We start from the raw sequence: 15,798 nt of genomic DNA on the forward strand, positions 1-15,798 counted from the left end.
ATGCTCAGGTGCAGTAACTCATAGCAACCCATAAGATGTTTACTTACAAACATGTGAGTAGAAAATACTACCTGCTGATTGTTTGCTATAGGGAATTAGACCTGTAGCAAATACTGTTTATTACATAACCACTAACCCCCAAGATACTGCTCTGGTTCTTGGAACTGACTGTTAGATATGTTCACAGATGTGTATAGCTATATTATTAATACCATATCTTGCAGTAGCAAACTATGCACTGCACCTGAATGATGTGCAAGCTAGGGGGGCATTCCCATCTGCCACCACCACCCCCACAGAATGCAGCACCACAAAGACAGAAAATGTGAGGCAATTTACAAAAAGAAAAAATCTGCTCAGTCTTCCCACCTTCTTTCCATAAGCTTCCTTCACCTCCCATAGGTGTTTTAATAATCTTATAGAAAAAGCTAAAAAAGAATATGGTCCTGCAGCTTGGCATGGTCTAGTATGTCTCAGCATAACCAGCACTTTGCGGCATAATGTATGCACATATAGATATCATGTATTAATATTAGCATAGCTCTTCAGCTGCACTGAGCACAATTCACAAGTACAATTTGAGGTTTTAATATATAGTCTATCTTTAGGCTCAAATAGATTTTTTTTAAGAGACATTTGTGTTATTCTGTGATTGCAGCATGAATGATTGGAATTTGGAGAATCCAGACAGATCTTGGTCTAAAAATCTGCTGCCCTACCATCTTCTGCAGCAATAGCAACCTCACACAAGTTCAGCATTGTGTAGCTGCAGCTTGGACTTTAAGAGTACCTGGAGTCTTCCGCATTGTCAACAATGGCAGTTTAGCCACTTTTGGTGACAATACAGAAGACACTGGGAAAAAAAAGCATTCCATGACCACACAAAGAAGAGCCCCAAAAAATGCTACTTTTATGCATCCAGCACAAGCATTCTGTTTTTACTATATTATCAGTACACTTTTAATCTTTAATCATTTAATGTTTAACACACTTTATGCTTAAAGGGAACAGAGTCAGCAGAAAGTGTGTTGGACTGCTGGCAACACTCTAAAAATTCTCGAGAGAAAGCAGCTGTAAAGTACAGTGTAACTCCATCAAACCATACTAAATAGATGCAGGTGGAATGTGCCTATTTATCCCCCTATTTTCATTTTTTAATAAGATGTTGCACATTTTAGGTAAATAGAGTACCCCTCCTGAAATAGGTGACTTGTTATATAAATCTGTCCCAGTTGTAACATTTATAATTATATTTAGTAAAGTAAAGTAGTTTTAGAAAAAAACATTCACTTAAAATCTAAAGAATGTTCAGAGATTTTTGCTTGCACGGGCATGTGTAATGAAATACTTATGTTTCCTTCTCTCAAAAAACAGCTGTTCTGTCATGCTTTAGGCCTATGACCCACAGTGTTCTAGGACACGCTGTCAAGCAGGAATCAAGTGAAAAATCACCAGTGCATTTTTATTGGTAGCTGCCATTGTTAGGAATACAGGTCAATTCATCTGGCTGGGCAAACACCACTGCATCACTGGGAGTGCCTCACACCTCATAGCTGAGGATCTAGCAGAAGTTTGGAGCATAACTGAAACCCACTGTACATGACAGCAAGAGCTTAAGTCGGATGACTAGCGAAATGTCTTGAAGAAAAACACAGCGAGTCCAGCTGACCTGACTTATTACTACAGATATGTAGTATAGTTTGGTTTATGAATTCTACCATAAAGCAACATACGGCCTACTGATCACATGCTGCCTAGTGGGTCTATACCCATAGAAACATTGCACTGAATGCAATAAAAAAAAAAAATTAGCATTCCCATTTTTTCCATTAAGCCCTGTTATCTAGTCCCGTGGGTACAAACTTTTTTCAAGCATGGTATTATGTGTGTGCTATATGGTAGAACGCAAAGAACCTCCTTGTGTTTGAAGCTGCTGAGGATATCTCCAGGAATTGCTTGTTATAATTTTGGGGCACATTAAGTAACACCTAAAGCATCATCACATTTTACCAATTCTTAACCTTTTTCAGGGTGAAGACAGATGGGGCAATTAGTAATTACTAATCTCCATGCAAATATACAGGTTGCTGCGACCATGCAGTAATAGGTAGTAGTAAGGCAATGCCTAATATTCTTTGCTTGATAGCCAGCAGAAATCATAGTGAGTAAAGTCTTGATGTGGTGGTGCTTGCTATTTTGGCGTAGGAAGGAGGGGAAGTGAGATAATAATAAGAAATAGCAATGCTTGTATAGGGAGTGGTGGGTGAAGACAAACCACCTCACTGTGCAGGATGAGTGGTGCAGAAGGAAGTGGGGCTGCAAGGCGGCAATCCCCAAATGCAAAAGATCTACAGAAAGAGGAAGTGTTGCTTGGCCAGTGCTATGGCTATTTGCATGAAACCAAAAATATCCACAAACTTCACAAATGACAACTGAAACAGACAGGGTTCCTGTACCATGAATGGCTGCCACAGGTGTCTGCACTTTTTCACACCCCTGATACAGACCTGAAACATTACCAAAACTCTCTTTGCACAGTAACAAGCTTAAGTTAGGAGGTGGGAGGGGGTAACTAATATATCCCACAACAACCAAAAAGGTTCTTGCACATTTTACAAAGGACTGAGAAAGCTCCACACACAGGCAACACTTGTAGATATATTTTTCTGTCATGTGGCAATTTTTAGGGAGCAATAACCTTACAATGAAATGTAAGGTAGCCATACATGGGCAGATTTAAGCTGCCAATTCATGTACTTCAGACCAATTCAGCAGTTTATTATCCTATGCATATTGACAGACAGGACCCCCCCCCAACCAATATCAGGTCGAAAACTGGGCAGGTTTTGTTCGGGCAGGTTTAATTTTCCCATCAAATCGGGGACCACATTGGCACACCTTGCCACACAAGCAGATCTTAATGTGTATGGCCACCTTTAAAGCTTTTTTTTTTTTTTTTTTTTTTTTTTTTTAAAGTGCACAGGGTTTATAGTATGTTTTGGATAAAACTGTATGAGGGGCTGAACAGAGTAAAGTAGTATATAAAGGCTTTTTTTTTTTAATTCCATCCTTGTGTTCATTATTTATATTATATATTAAGTGACTGTGTTCAGCAAACAGTTGTGCGTTGTGTGTTAAAACCCATAGCTGCAGGTCCTATGATTCCATGATCCTGGTCAAATCAAATTCGAAACCTTAAAATCATGTGACTTTTCAGCACATAAATGTGGAAGTTTAAAATTTTTCAGTGGGCGGTTGTTTTCACACCTTCTGTGCCTTTGTTTGCATATGCAAATTAGCATTTTGTATTCGCCCAAATCTTTCACAAGGGTTTCGGAGTTGGGCCAAATACCAAAATAGTGGATTTGGTGCATCCCAAGTTGATGTCAAAATTAATTTAAAAGAGCCAACTTAATTTATACTGTATCATTTACAGTACACCAGATCTACATACAATAGTGTAGAAAACTTTGGACCACATGTAACGGAAATTGAATGTCTGGGAGCTGCATCTGACATAAATGCTCTACACTATAAGAATGCGAAGAACTAGAAAGACATGCACTTTGGATGGAGCAACCACAGACATTTGTAAATCCACCATAACAGAAATGAAGTAGGGGCATAAAATAACCACATATAAGCTCCACTGGGGCAGAGACTGATGTGAACATGTCTGTGAAAATGTGTTGGCTATATATATATATATATATATATATATATATTATACACACACACACAAATAAACCTAGAATGTTCCTGTTCCGTGGCAAGCTGCATCAGCTCCAGGGAAGTTATACATTGCTGAAAAGCATTCCAGCACTAAATTGTTTATGTTTTGAAGCCTGAACTGTTTGTAACTGACAAGTATCATTGAGAGTATCATATTCATGTAGGAAAAAAGCCAGGACACCTGGAGAGGGGGGATATTTTTTTTTTTTTTTAAATTATACAAACACTGTTCTGAAGAAAAAGGAAAGCTGAGAAAACACAGAGTGAAAGAGAAGCCTTCTGCATAAAGAAAAACCATTGGTCCTCTGGTACTGGAGCCAAATAATTAATAAATAAATGAGAATGAAAAAGAAAATCTAATTACACTGCAATCGTAGCATATTTAAATCTCTTTCCTTTTTAAATGGGTATTGTAACCACTTTCAAACAAATTCTACAATGATGTTTCACCACTTAATGTAGGCCCTGCAACTATTTTTACCTGTTACCTTCTAGGATGGAGCTAAGGACCTGCAGCACTCAGACTGCCCCTGGTTCCCTATTGCTTTACAGCAAGGGTCCTTAAACTTCTGAACCAAGGGGCCGTATCAAGGGCCCCTCAGACTGTTGGGGCACCAGACCGCCATTGCCTGCCCAACCCCTCCCCCCCGGCGCACCGTTCATTTCCTACCTGTTCCAGTTCCCCCCAGTCTGCCGTCCTCCCTCTCAGCTCCCCAGTCCCACTTCCCGCTGAGTCCACTCTCTCCGCTGCCAGGGGTGAGGACGCAGCTGGGGGTCGGATCCAGCCTGCATGTCCACTTTCTCCAGCTTCCCAAGCTGTTGCTGACTTTAAATACACTCCTGTTTGCTGTCACTAACCTTGGCCATGCTCCGGTTTGATAGAACTGTATCATGACAGCCTTTTAAAGATTCCGGCTTATTTCATTATATATTTTTCTAGAAAAGTAATGTGTATGTTGCCCTTAACTATACAAGTCGGTCCTTGCCATTGCTCTGCTCTTCCTTCCTGCTACCTATTACTACCTACACACCTGCTCCCTTCCCAACAGTAGGACTGCCTTGTGTATCAGCACTATATCTTTACATAGCAACTTGCTATTTGCCAAAATCACACACAACAAGCTAAGTGCTGAAATCACACTAATATCTGCATATAACCTGGACAATGTTAACAAATGGATAAACTGAAACGTATCTGTTTTTTGAATTGAAAAACAAACTATGCCTGGAGAATTGGCTTTAAACTTTCTTCTGCAATTTGCCTTTCAGTGTATATTTTAGTCAACCAAGGACAAAATCTTTAATGGATTAAATCTGATCCTTTTTTCCTGTCCTACCTTCATCCGTACCCATAACTATTTTAATTGATTTTGACAGCCGTAGTTTTCTGTGAAGCACAGGTAATGGTGAAAGGAAAATGTACTCTCAGGAATGATCTAGCAAGCTTTTGTGAGCAAAGGCTGTTGTGTGTTTCAGGTTCAGCTTTCCCCATAGATTAATATAGGAAGTGAGACAGGCAGAGAGAGGCTGCCACTGTTTTCCTCCTTTTTAGCCTCAGGCTGAAATTGAAGGCACAGTATACACCCATTTCAACATTAGCTGAATGAATAGGGCTTGTGCTGAACATAGTTCTTGCCTATTGTTATAATTAAGAAATATCAGTGGTCTCTGTTATTTCTGGTAGCAAACAAAATATAAAGCAAGTTTAACTTCCTGTCAGTTCCGATCCCAACTAACTTGAAAGGAGCCGATAAAAGTAGTTACCAGTCCAATAAGAAGCCCCTGAAAAGGAGCAAATCAAAGGCTGCTGCTTAGATAAGGGAGAGGTTTGCTTGTTTAAAGGTAGAGAGGGAGCTCTGAAAAAAATTATTCAGTGGAAGGTAAGTTCAGTGAAAATAGCCCCATTTTTAAATTAGTGCTTTACAATGGCAAAATAAGATTTTTTGTTTTAATTAAAGCAATAGGGAGAATGCAATTGCAATGGTATTTGAAGCAACTATACTGAAATGTAAAGAGTATGTATGCATCAAAATGTTCAATATTTGCATTCAATTTAGCACAACCACATTTGCAGCCTTGCTTGTAAATTACACCTGAAATCCTATCCTAGGGTTCCATGTGCTGTTCACAATGGATCAAGATGATTCCCTTTAATACAGTGTGTAATTCATTCTATGCCAACCTTTTGGGTGCAAAAGCTAATTCAGGAATTATTCTGGGCTTCTGAGGAAGAACGTTAACAGTTTTCTGAAAACAACAGAGGACAAAATATTTGTACAACCTTACACACCACTATTAAATATATTTTTAAATGAAATGTATACTCTGGTACATTAAAATGCTATGTTAAAATATAAATCAAGTTGTTTTAGGCACAGCTGGAAAATGCCTCTGCTATTTTTATTACATTTAACTACTTTGCCTGTTTCTCACATTATCTTGTTCCTGTTTAATATTCTCACAGGTTTGGCACTGAACACTATTACTTACTTCCTCTTAAAGCCTCTTCCGTCCTTCACATGCAATCATTAATGTTCTTCAACAGTTATATGAGGCACATACAAAGTTCAAATAGAGATAGATGCAAAATCAAAGGACAACTAAACCCCTGATGAAAAAAGCTCTAAAAAAATCTGCATCTACAGACCTTGTATTACTATTTACAAAAAAAAAATTCTGTTTGTCTTACATTTTACAAAAGTCAAAACCAAACAGGTGACTTAAAGGGGACATATAGGATAAATAGGAAAAACCCTAATTTTGTAGGCAGTTATGAATAATATATGGTGCTGGTTTCACTTTGTGCTAAAAATTAATCCTATCTGTAAAAATGGCCCCTTTATTGGAGCTCCCTATAGATCCTATCACTTCTCTGTCCGAGTTTGAAATGAAGAGTGGGCGTGTCCTAAGCACAGTAGGAGGGGGATAGCCAATCACAGCACTGCACTCACACAAGCAAAGACAGGCTTCAGTTCCCTATCAGGTCAGCCTAGCTGCTGATTGGTTCCTATTTTACAGTGCAGTGTACGAGGGCTGCCAGCTCCCCTGCACATCCAGAGAATTCAGCCAGCAGGAAGTGGAACTGATTGGTGGGACTAGAGGGGTTTTGGTGGAATTTCTCAATAAATCAGTCTGAAATACAACTTTTTTAAGCACATTCCTTCTATATCTAGAGGAGTATAATTCACTGGTACATTCTTAATTTTTATAGGATATGTCTCCTTTAAGCTGGACATTCACATCATGATCCTCTTATTGAATACCTAAAGCTTAAAAGTACTGGAAGACAGGATATTTTAGCAGCCTACATTCACTGAAAATAACATTCACGGATGGTAAACGGGGACCAGAACAACCAGAACAAAAGCTAGTAAAATGCAGGGAAAAGTGGTGTAAACTCCAGGAAAAGCACACATTGAACTGTATTAGAATTAGTAAGACAAAAAAAAGTTTCAAAGTTGGTTTTACTATAGTCTGCAAAACCATGTTAAAGGTAAAAAGGGCACAAAATATGTTTCCAGATGGGCAAGCGAAAAAACCTATTCATGTTTGGTAGATACAATAGCAAAAGTAAATTAAAAATAAAGTTGAGATAAGGCAGGAAACGGCTGAGGTATTTTTTAGCAACAGACTGGACAGCTGGAACCACAGAAGAGATGCAGTGTCACTGACATACAAATACATTAGGATGAGTACAATGCATCTCCCACTCTTCCCCTCAGCACACTCATTAGGAGCTGTACTCTGGGACTCAGATTCCCCACATTCTGTACTCTCTCTTTATAAATAACTCATAAAGTATAAGTTCTGCTGTTCATTAATACTGCTCAGTGCTGAAGCACATTTACAATATTAAAAGGTAGTGACTAAGGATTCCATTACTTCAAAGGATAGATGGGCATGTAACAATATACACAAGAATACACTCAAAATATGGGAAAAACACAGACAGAGTACATGTCTAGATAAATGGTTGGCAATTGCTAATATGTGTCCAACCCTGTCCACTACTATGTAACTGCTGATGGAATGGCTTTAACAAGGTCTAGGACACATTTGGCCCCAGCACAGCAAAATCATTCTTTTACCATAGTAATAAAAGACTTTGAGCAATATTTCTAAACATGGATCTGGAGTAAATCTGTTGCAAAGCAGCTGCACCATTGGTGTGTAAAGCATGTCATTTTATTAATTTCCACGGAAAATGTTTAATGTTTGGCTCCCCCTTAAACAACCCCAGGTAGCATACAAACCCTCCTGCTTTCTCCTGGCTGATGTTGAAGGAAAACATTCAAGGACATCAGGGATCAATTCCATCCATGCTACTGACTGCACAAGAACAAGCTTCTAATTCTAAAAAAGGCACTCAATTGCAGACAGGGTGCACCACTGTTATACATATTTTACACTAAAGAATGCAAATCTAAAACATCATTACTATTTTTTATTTATATAGTGTCTGCACATTTTATGCAGTACTTTACAGAGACTGTTTATCAGTCACAGCCCAAGGAGCTTACAGTCTAAGGTACCAATCACATTTACACACGCTGACAGTTTCTTGAGAAGCCAGTTATGCTGCCTGTGTGTTATTGTAGTGTAAGGAAACCATAGCACCTGGAAGTAGCCTGCACAGACACGGGGAGAATAAGAACATACAAATGCCTATAGCCCTGACTAGGGCCAAATCAGCTGCAAGGCAGAAGTAGTACCTACCTGTGCTGCCTGGTATAACCATCTAATGGCATAATAAATACATAAACAAAGGCCACAGCAGAGACAAAATTAACTGTAAACTGCATAATTTCCTTTTTACTGCTATGGTAACTTGTAAAAATAAATATATACCATTTCCTTGTTTAATTCTTTCTAACTACATCACTAGCCACATCAGTAATTGTTATGGCTCTAAATGTTTGCTTACTTATCTTCTCCAACATAAGAAACTGAACACAACACTGTAACTGAGGCAAAGAAAATCGCCTAGATTTGAGAAAGCCATAAAAATGTTAGTATTTGTTAACATAATGGCTTAGATTGTCTGCTATAATTTATCTGGCTAAGATAAGTATGACCTTTACAGAAGTATTTCACAAAGGGAAAGAAATCAAGCATGACATTTGCTTCTTCTGTGGGATCACTACCTGCAATCAGTCCATAGCCCTGTAGGCCAACAGTGTTGCTGCTAGCTTACAAAGGGCAAGTGCGTCGTTAGAGTGGGCTAAGTTTGCAGAAGACTTCCTGTAGTATATCAACTACCGTTGTATTTAAAACATTCAAAATCCACCGACAAAGGTGATGTGTTTCTGGCTGTTCCTATTCTGTGCAGTCCAGGAAAAGGCTGAAGGAACGTCAATGGTGGCCATGTTGCAGCATTTTTAATCACAAAGACGATTCAAGTAAGACCTTGTTCTTGCAACAATTATCAGCAGCTATTTTACAATAAAAGTCCCTAACAAACCCTTCATTCATAAGATGCCAAAGGAAAAACTGGACAAAAACAGCTTGCTATAAGGAAAAAAAGAAAAGTCAAAGAGATGAAGAAGTAATAGATGTTACCATGCAGGAACATAAATAAAGGAATTACCCACATTTAAGTTAACAATGGCCAATTCTTAGCAATTTTATCATTGCTCCTTATTTTTTTTTTAAGTTTTGTAGCTTCCACATTTTAATGTTTTCTTTGTTTTAAGATCATTGACTACACAACCAAAATGTTGTCCGGATTACCTACAGTTTGTTATTCTATTACTTATCCTGGTAAATTAATAAAACGGCGTTTGAAAAGAACGGTCTTCAAAACTACTGTGGTAGCTAGGATAAATATGACCCTAGCAACCAGATAAATTCTGAAATTCCAAATTGCAGTGCTGCTAACGAAATAGTTAAGGATTGTTTACCTTTAAATGAACTTTCAGTTCATTATAGAATGTTTTATTCTTAGCAACTTGTTAGTCGGTGTTCTTTATTATAGTTTTTAAACTATTTGTATTTTTCTTCTGCCTCTTTCCAGTTGGAGAAGTCACTGGCCCCAGCAGTCAAAAAACAATTGCTGTTTGAGACAACAATTTTGTTACTTTTTATTACTTCTCTTTATAGTCTGACCCTCTCCTATTCTTTGTCCAGTCTTTTATTCAGACCTTGTTGCTAGGATGACCTGTACCCTAGCAAGCAGTCAGCTGCTGAAGAGCTGCTAAACAGAAAGCTAAAAAATCAAAAACCATACAAATAAAAAGTGAAACCAAACTGAATATGAATGTCCATATCATGCTAAAAGTTATATTAATAGTGAACCACCCCATTTAATAATCCAAAAAATGCACACACAAAAATTAAGACCAATTAAACATCACCGTTTACATCATACAAAATATTAATTTCAAGATAAATTACCCTTTTAGGAGGTATTAACAGGACACAGCAATTACCAACTAGTGCAGTGAGACCCATTAAACTTTAGAATGCAGGACAGTAGGCAACCTATGGGGCAGGTTGCAGAAGACAAATCAAGATGCCATGCTTTCAAAACGCTAGGACTGTAAAGAACAGTAAGTATCCATAAAATATTTCTAATCCACCCAAATGGCAAACATGCAGGTGATCACGCTCCGCTCCTTACAGACCAAGGAAAATATCATATATAATGGCACTGAATAAAGGTCAGTAAGCTTAGAGGAACCTTAGATCATAAAACATACTTCCCAATATATTTCCAGTCAGGACAGAACTACAAAATCCATAAAAACTCAATTCCAAACTTATGTTTAGTCCACCAACACTGACCAACTCTCATTATGACACAGAATCCACAAACTGTTTTTCTTCTTTAAAGGGGCTGTTCACCTTGTTCACAAATAATGCTTTTAGTCTGTTTTCAGCCATTTTCCATAAAAAAAAGTAAAAAGACCACTGTTAAAGATACATTTTAAGATGGTAAATCAGTCCTTCAGTCTCTCTGATCAGTTTTCTGAAGGGATGGGAGTGGCCTATTTTGAACCTGATACACTGAGAACTTCCTATATGCTTACATTATCACATACAGGCTTTGCCCTTACTTTTTTCCTATTGGACCAATTCACTGGTTGCTTCTGCACTCTAACCAGTTTCATAAATTGAAAGGTCATTGGTTAATTTTTCCCTTGCAATGGCATAGGCAAACACACTCAGCATATCACGAATCTAACAAACTGTTATGTTAGATTTGCAGCATTGTCACAGGCACAAGAAGCAATGTCAGACTGACAGAAGACACAGCCAATAGGGGTTAAGGCTGCTGCCAGTACTATATGTACCCAGCACAGGGTCTGTGCAGAAGTGCAGGATCAGCAGAGGGATGATGAGGTGGATATCTCTTCAGTTGCACATTTTTGTTAACTATGTATATGGCAAAGATTGTTCTATTAATGTGAACTGTTAGATCTGTGAATATTGCACAAAGGTGAACCACTCCTTCAAAAAAAACAGTTTGCTCCCAGACAACCTCCCTTCCCCTATGCACAATTATTTCCCCGGTATCTGCAATTTCCCCCCAGTACTGCCAATGTCTGCACCGCACCACACCCCTGCGGAATTAAACAGTTGTCTCCTTGGCACCCCTTACCCCAGCTAAACTTCTACAGTTTTCTCCTCTACATCCCATGTGCCCCCACCACTCAACCATACAAGTAAAATGATCCCTTCTACATAACAAGTTTCCCAGGCATGCATGTCTAATTAACAATAATAATAAAACTATTAGATTTCTGAATGTCTTACAAAGGGGAACAACCCCTTTAAGGGGCATATTTTTTTACCATTTGACAATCCTGGTCAATCATAAAAATATACTTTTTTTTAGTAGTGTGCACTATTGGGTACTCCTAAATAGAATATTGGCATTTTAAGAATTAAGGGCCGCCTCCTGGGATCATAGGATTCACAGTGTAAACAAACAAGCCAAGGCACGCATACATGCTAGGCCACATCAGCCAATTATTAGAGAGAGTTCTGTTTTTTACTTCCGCACTTCTTCCTGTTACAGTTAGAGCTGCATTATTTCCTGTCAGGTGATCTCTGAGGGAGCACACAGCCCATCACTAAATGGTGGATCAAGAGAAAGGATTTGAAAGGGCAATATTTACTAATATATATATTCCAGTTTGGCGAGATTTTTTTAATAGGTCACTTAACATAATATAAACTATTTGTTGGTTCAGTATTCTTTCTGGGGGTATAGTTTTCCTTTAAGCTGTGTATGATGATTTGGCACTATCTAGATCATTTACAAAAGCCCCACTAGGTGCAAAGTGCAATTTTCATGAGCAAAGAGCAATGTTTTCACCCATAGTTTAGCATTTATTTCCCAGAATTCAGTTGTTATTGTGGCTGCCCACTAGATTGCAGTAGTCCTATAATAAAACATCATAGGCACTATATTGCAGAAAAGCTCTAGATTTCCAGGCCCAAGCATAATAATATACATACAGTATATGCTATCCTTTGACCTGCCGTGTGCCACAGCACACATGTGTACTGCAAATCAGCCAAGGTATAAAAATTATGCAGGGATAGTGATCGGTAGGTTATTAAAAGAGGACTTTATATTTGCCGATGTATGTAAATACAGAGTTTATATTCAGTATATTAAGAAAAAAATTCCCAATGCTGTTTAGTAGTTCATTCTGACTGACATACAATATAAGGATAGAAAGAAGCACATTTGGCATCAGAACCGAGAATCATGCCTGTAGCATCAGGTCTTGCCTCACTTGCTTGTTAATGGTGAGATATTTTTCCCTAAAGCTTAGCTTCTCAAAAGCAGTCCAGACTACAATGAGCATGCACAGACCACTGACACTCAAAAGATGGTCTAACAGTATAGAAAGTGGGGAACTGGTGCTGCTTTTAAAGGGCCAGCAATCCACCTCTCCTGACTATAAAGTGACAGTATCCCGATTACTTGGGCTGATGTTGCCAATCAAATTCCTGAAATGAGAGGTGCGAACATCATTGCCATGTTCAAGCTTCCTAGGCCTCATCCAATCTATAGTGTGCACTATAGTATGTCCTGTACAGCTATAAGCCATATCTTAAAAGTACTGAAATCATGAAATGGCAATACAATAAACCTTACTGGAAGGGCCTAGTGTGCAAATGGTTGCAAAATATCCCTGGTGTTAATGTCCCTTTAAAACTTTTAACGGCAAAGAACATTACTGTTATAGAGTTGCTTAAATTCTATGGTGATACAGTAATGTCATAAAAAAAAATCAGTATTTCTAGCCATATTTTAATTTCCTTTTAACAACGTCAATCATTGTCTGCAAAAAAAAATTCTATAACATTTTTGGTATTTTTTGAATACAGAGCTACAAGGTGTAACTTGCAGAGCTGGCTAATGCAAGAGATTGTATCAGATTATGCAGGATGTTGCTTGACAGAATGTAACTGTTAGATTTAGTTGTAATGTTTGCAAATGTACTATACTGTGCATGTGCACATACCTGGACAGTAACAAGGGATTGCTAGCCACACTGGTGGTTTTACAGCAAAGGTCTGGGGTCCAGGTTTAGCAACTGTATTTAGTGGGGTCGGTGTGCCAAAAAATTGGCACCCCAATTAATTACAGTTTCTTTGTCCTTTACTACAAAAATTTACAGATGAGGAATGTAAAATGTGGACTTACAGATGCTTAGGTTAACTACTTACCTACCACAGAATATAGAATCTTGGGTGCTAGCTGTCAAGGACATGATTGCCACATTGCATAAAGTCTTTGTTCTAAATTTACATTTAGTTTTGTATCCATATATATACACTATCAAATATGCTTTTTAAATTAGATGTGTGTATATATGGGTTGCAAGCTGGATGATCAAACTACCAAAAAATAATGAATAGCATAGTCCAGGACATGGCAATGGCTTAAATGTGATTATGCTACATCTCAGACCTACACTTACCTGATCATAACACAGAACAAAACATGATTTTAAGTGATGGAAGGATGACAATGATTTTTTCCCCATAGATTAGATTCTTAATTAATGAACACTTTGTCATCTACACCTCAATAAAGTTTTTAAACCCTGTGTCAGAAGACTAAGGCCATAATGAGAACCAAAGGCTGTACAGCTTTCAGCTCTAGGTTTATAAAAGACAATATAACAAGTTGACTTGTGTAATAGATTGTTTCAGAAGAATGCCCATTAGCTCATAATGCTTAAAAATTGGACATTTGTAGCCCCCAAAAATGGTGAAATTCCTGTTTTACAGCATGCTTGTATAGCAACACCCAACCAGAAAAAATAATTCAGCACAGGAAGCTGTGAAAAAAAGCAGAAGAGTGGACAAAATACATTTTAAAGCTTGTATCATTTACAGCACTGATATAAATGACATCTAACAATTCCCAGCATCCTCTGCTGTTGGAGCACACTGGAAATTGACATCAGCTAAAAGACTGCACGTTGAACATCCAAAAAACCTTACTGTGAAATGGGCCCTTTACATCTGCAGCAGTGTTTGCCTAATATGAAGCGGTAATTAAAAAGAATCCACAACAAGAATTACTGTTTAGCAGTAAATATAAAGTAGTAATAATTTTGACTATGGCAGGAAGTGTAATGTATATTTGACAAACAAGGAAATGCCATATAGATTTTTTACAGTCATTTAGAACAGAGTCTTCCAATTTGGGGACCTTCAGCATTCTGAGCAATTCTCACCTTCCTTTCACAACCAAGACCAACAATGCATAGTGTTGCAGCTGAATAACTGCTAACAGGCACATTGTGAAAGTTACATACAAACTCTAGACATAATAGCATAAATACTGCAATATTCTGTAACAGCAACAAGCAGTGGGTCTTACCTGGAGGTGGCAAGGTCTGGGGCTTTCCATAAAGGAGAAGTTACAGCGGTTTGGAGAGCAGGGTCAGATGGGGAGGGTGAGAGAAGGGTTGGTAGGTGGGACGCAATCCTACAACATAGGGCTAATGACTATGTTAGGGGACAGACTTTCATGGGGGAGGGTACAGAATGTATTTAAAGGAAGACAGCTGTGATATGAATGGGACAAGGGATAATCAGAATGGATAAAGGGCAACTGCAAATTACAAGGTGCAAACAGAGTGTTGGCGATTGAGGTAGTGAATGGATGTTTGAGATGAAAGTGTAAAGAGCAGTGATAATAAAAACACTATGGTTTATGAAGTAGAGATATATCCCTATCAGGAATCAATAGGTCATTTTAGGGAAGAGAGAAGAGATTGGGAGCAACGATGAACCACAACACGAGCCTCTTTGGTAGGAAGTAGAAAGGTTGTGCACCGCTTTGTCATGCACGGCGCACTACGTCCCGGTTCGCTTCGGTTATTTTGGGAAGGCCTCCGCTCACTGTCTTCTCAAACGCGGCCCTGACAGAGGAAACGGTGCCAGGTCCACCCGCGGAATTGGGCATGCGCAGACAGAAACCAAACCCAGGGCGTGAGCTGCATTACTTTCTCGTCGGCCATATTGGGGATGGCACGGCCCGCGGTCACGTTCTAGCGATTGGCTGAGGCGTGTTTTGCGTAAACCTGGCTGGCGACGCCACTGGATGTAACGTATAGAAGGCAGAATTCAGCGACATATTTTGACTGGCAGATGTTTAATTATTATTAAATAATTATTATTTAATTATCTTGTACTGGGATTCTCGTTTTGCACTTTTATGTCGCATAAGCTGGCCATCCACATTAAGAATTTTCTGTCCCTAGCAATCAATTTCAGTGCGATTGTGTTATTGTAAAGGTAGTGGGCAATGAACTATGATAGTGACTTCAGTCAGAAATTCAGTTGGGCAGGTTTTAATTAATATCTTGAGGAGTATAATTCACTGGTACATTCTTGATTTTTATAGGATATGTTTACTTTAAAATTTTAGGTTGACAATAAGATTTAGCCATTGTTAAACTGTTTGCAGGAGCAATCAGGTAGTTTTCCTTGCTTCAACTAGAGGAAAAACATGAAGAGGGTCAAAAAGGAATGCTGCACCCATTTTTGCTACTGCACCCCCTAAATACCACTCCCATTTTGGTAGGTTAA

At 38.5% G+C, this 15,798-nt stretch overlaps 1 protein-coding gene across 1 annotated transcript in view; it reads right to left on the bottom strand.

Annotated features, from left to right (window-relative positions):
- The window catches only part of csk (C-terminal Src kinase), a 44,848-nt gene extending 29,674 nt beyond the window's left edge, over positions 1–15,174 (bottom strand). Inside the window, 1 exon segment of the mRNA NM_001142143.1 lies at positions 14,585–15,174. The gene's annotated coding sequence lies outside the window, so the exon portion shown is untranslated.
- Between the last annotated feature and the right edge of the window lie 624 nt (positions 15,175–15,798).

Source organism: Xenopus tropicalis, chromosome 3 (genome assembly GCF_000004195.4).
Source record: "Xenopus tropicalis strain Nigerian chromosome 3, UCB_Xtro_10.0, whole genome shotgun sequence".
Lineage (NCBI taxonomy): Eukaryota > Metazoa > Chordata > Amphibia > Anura > Pipidae > Xenopus > Xenopus tropicalis.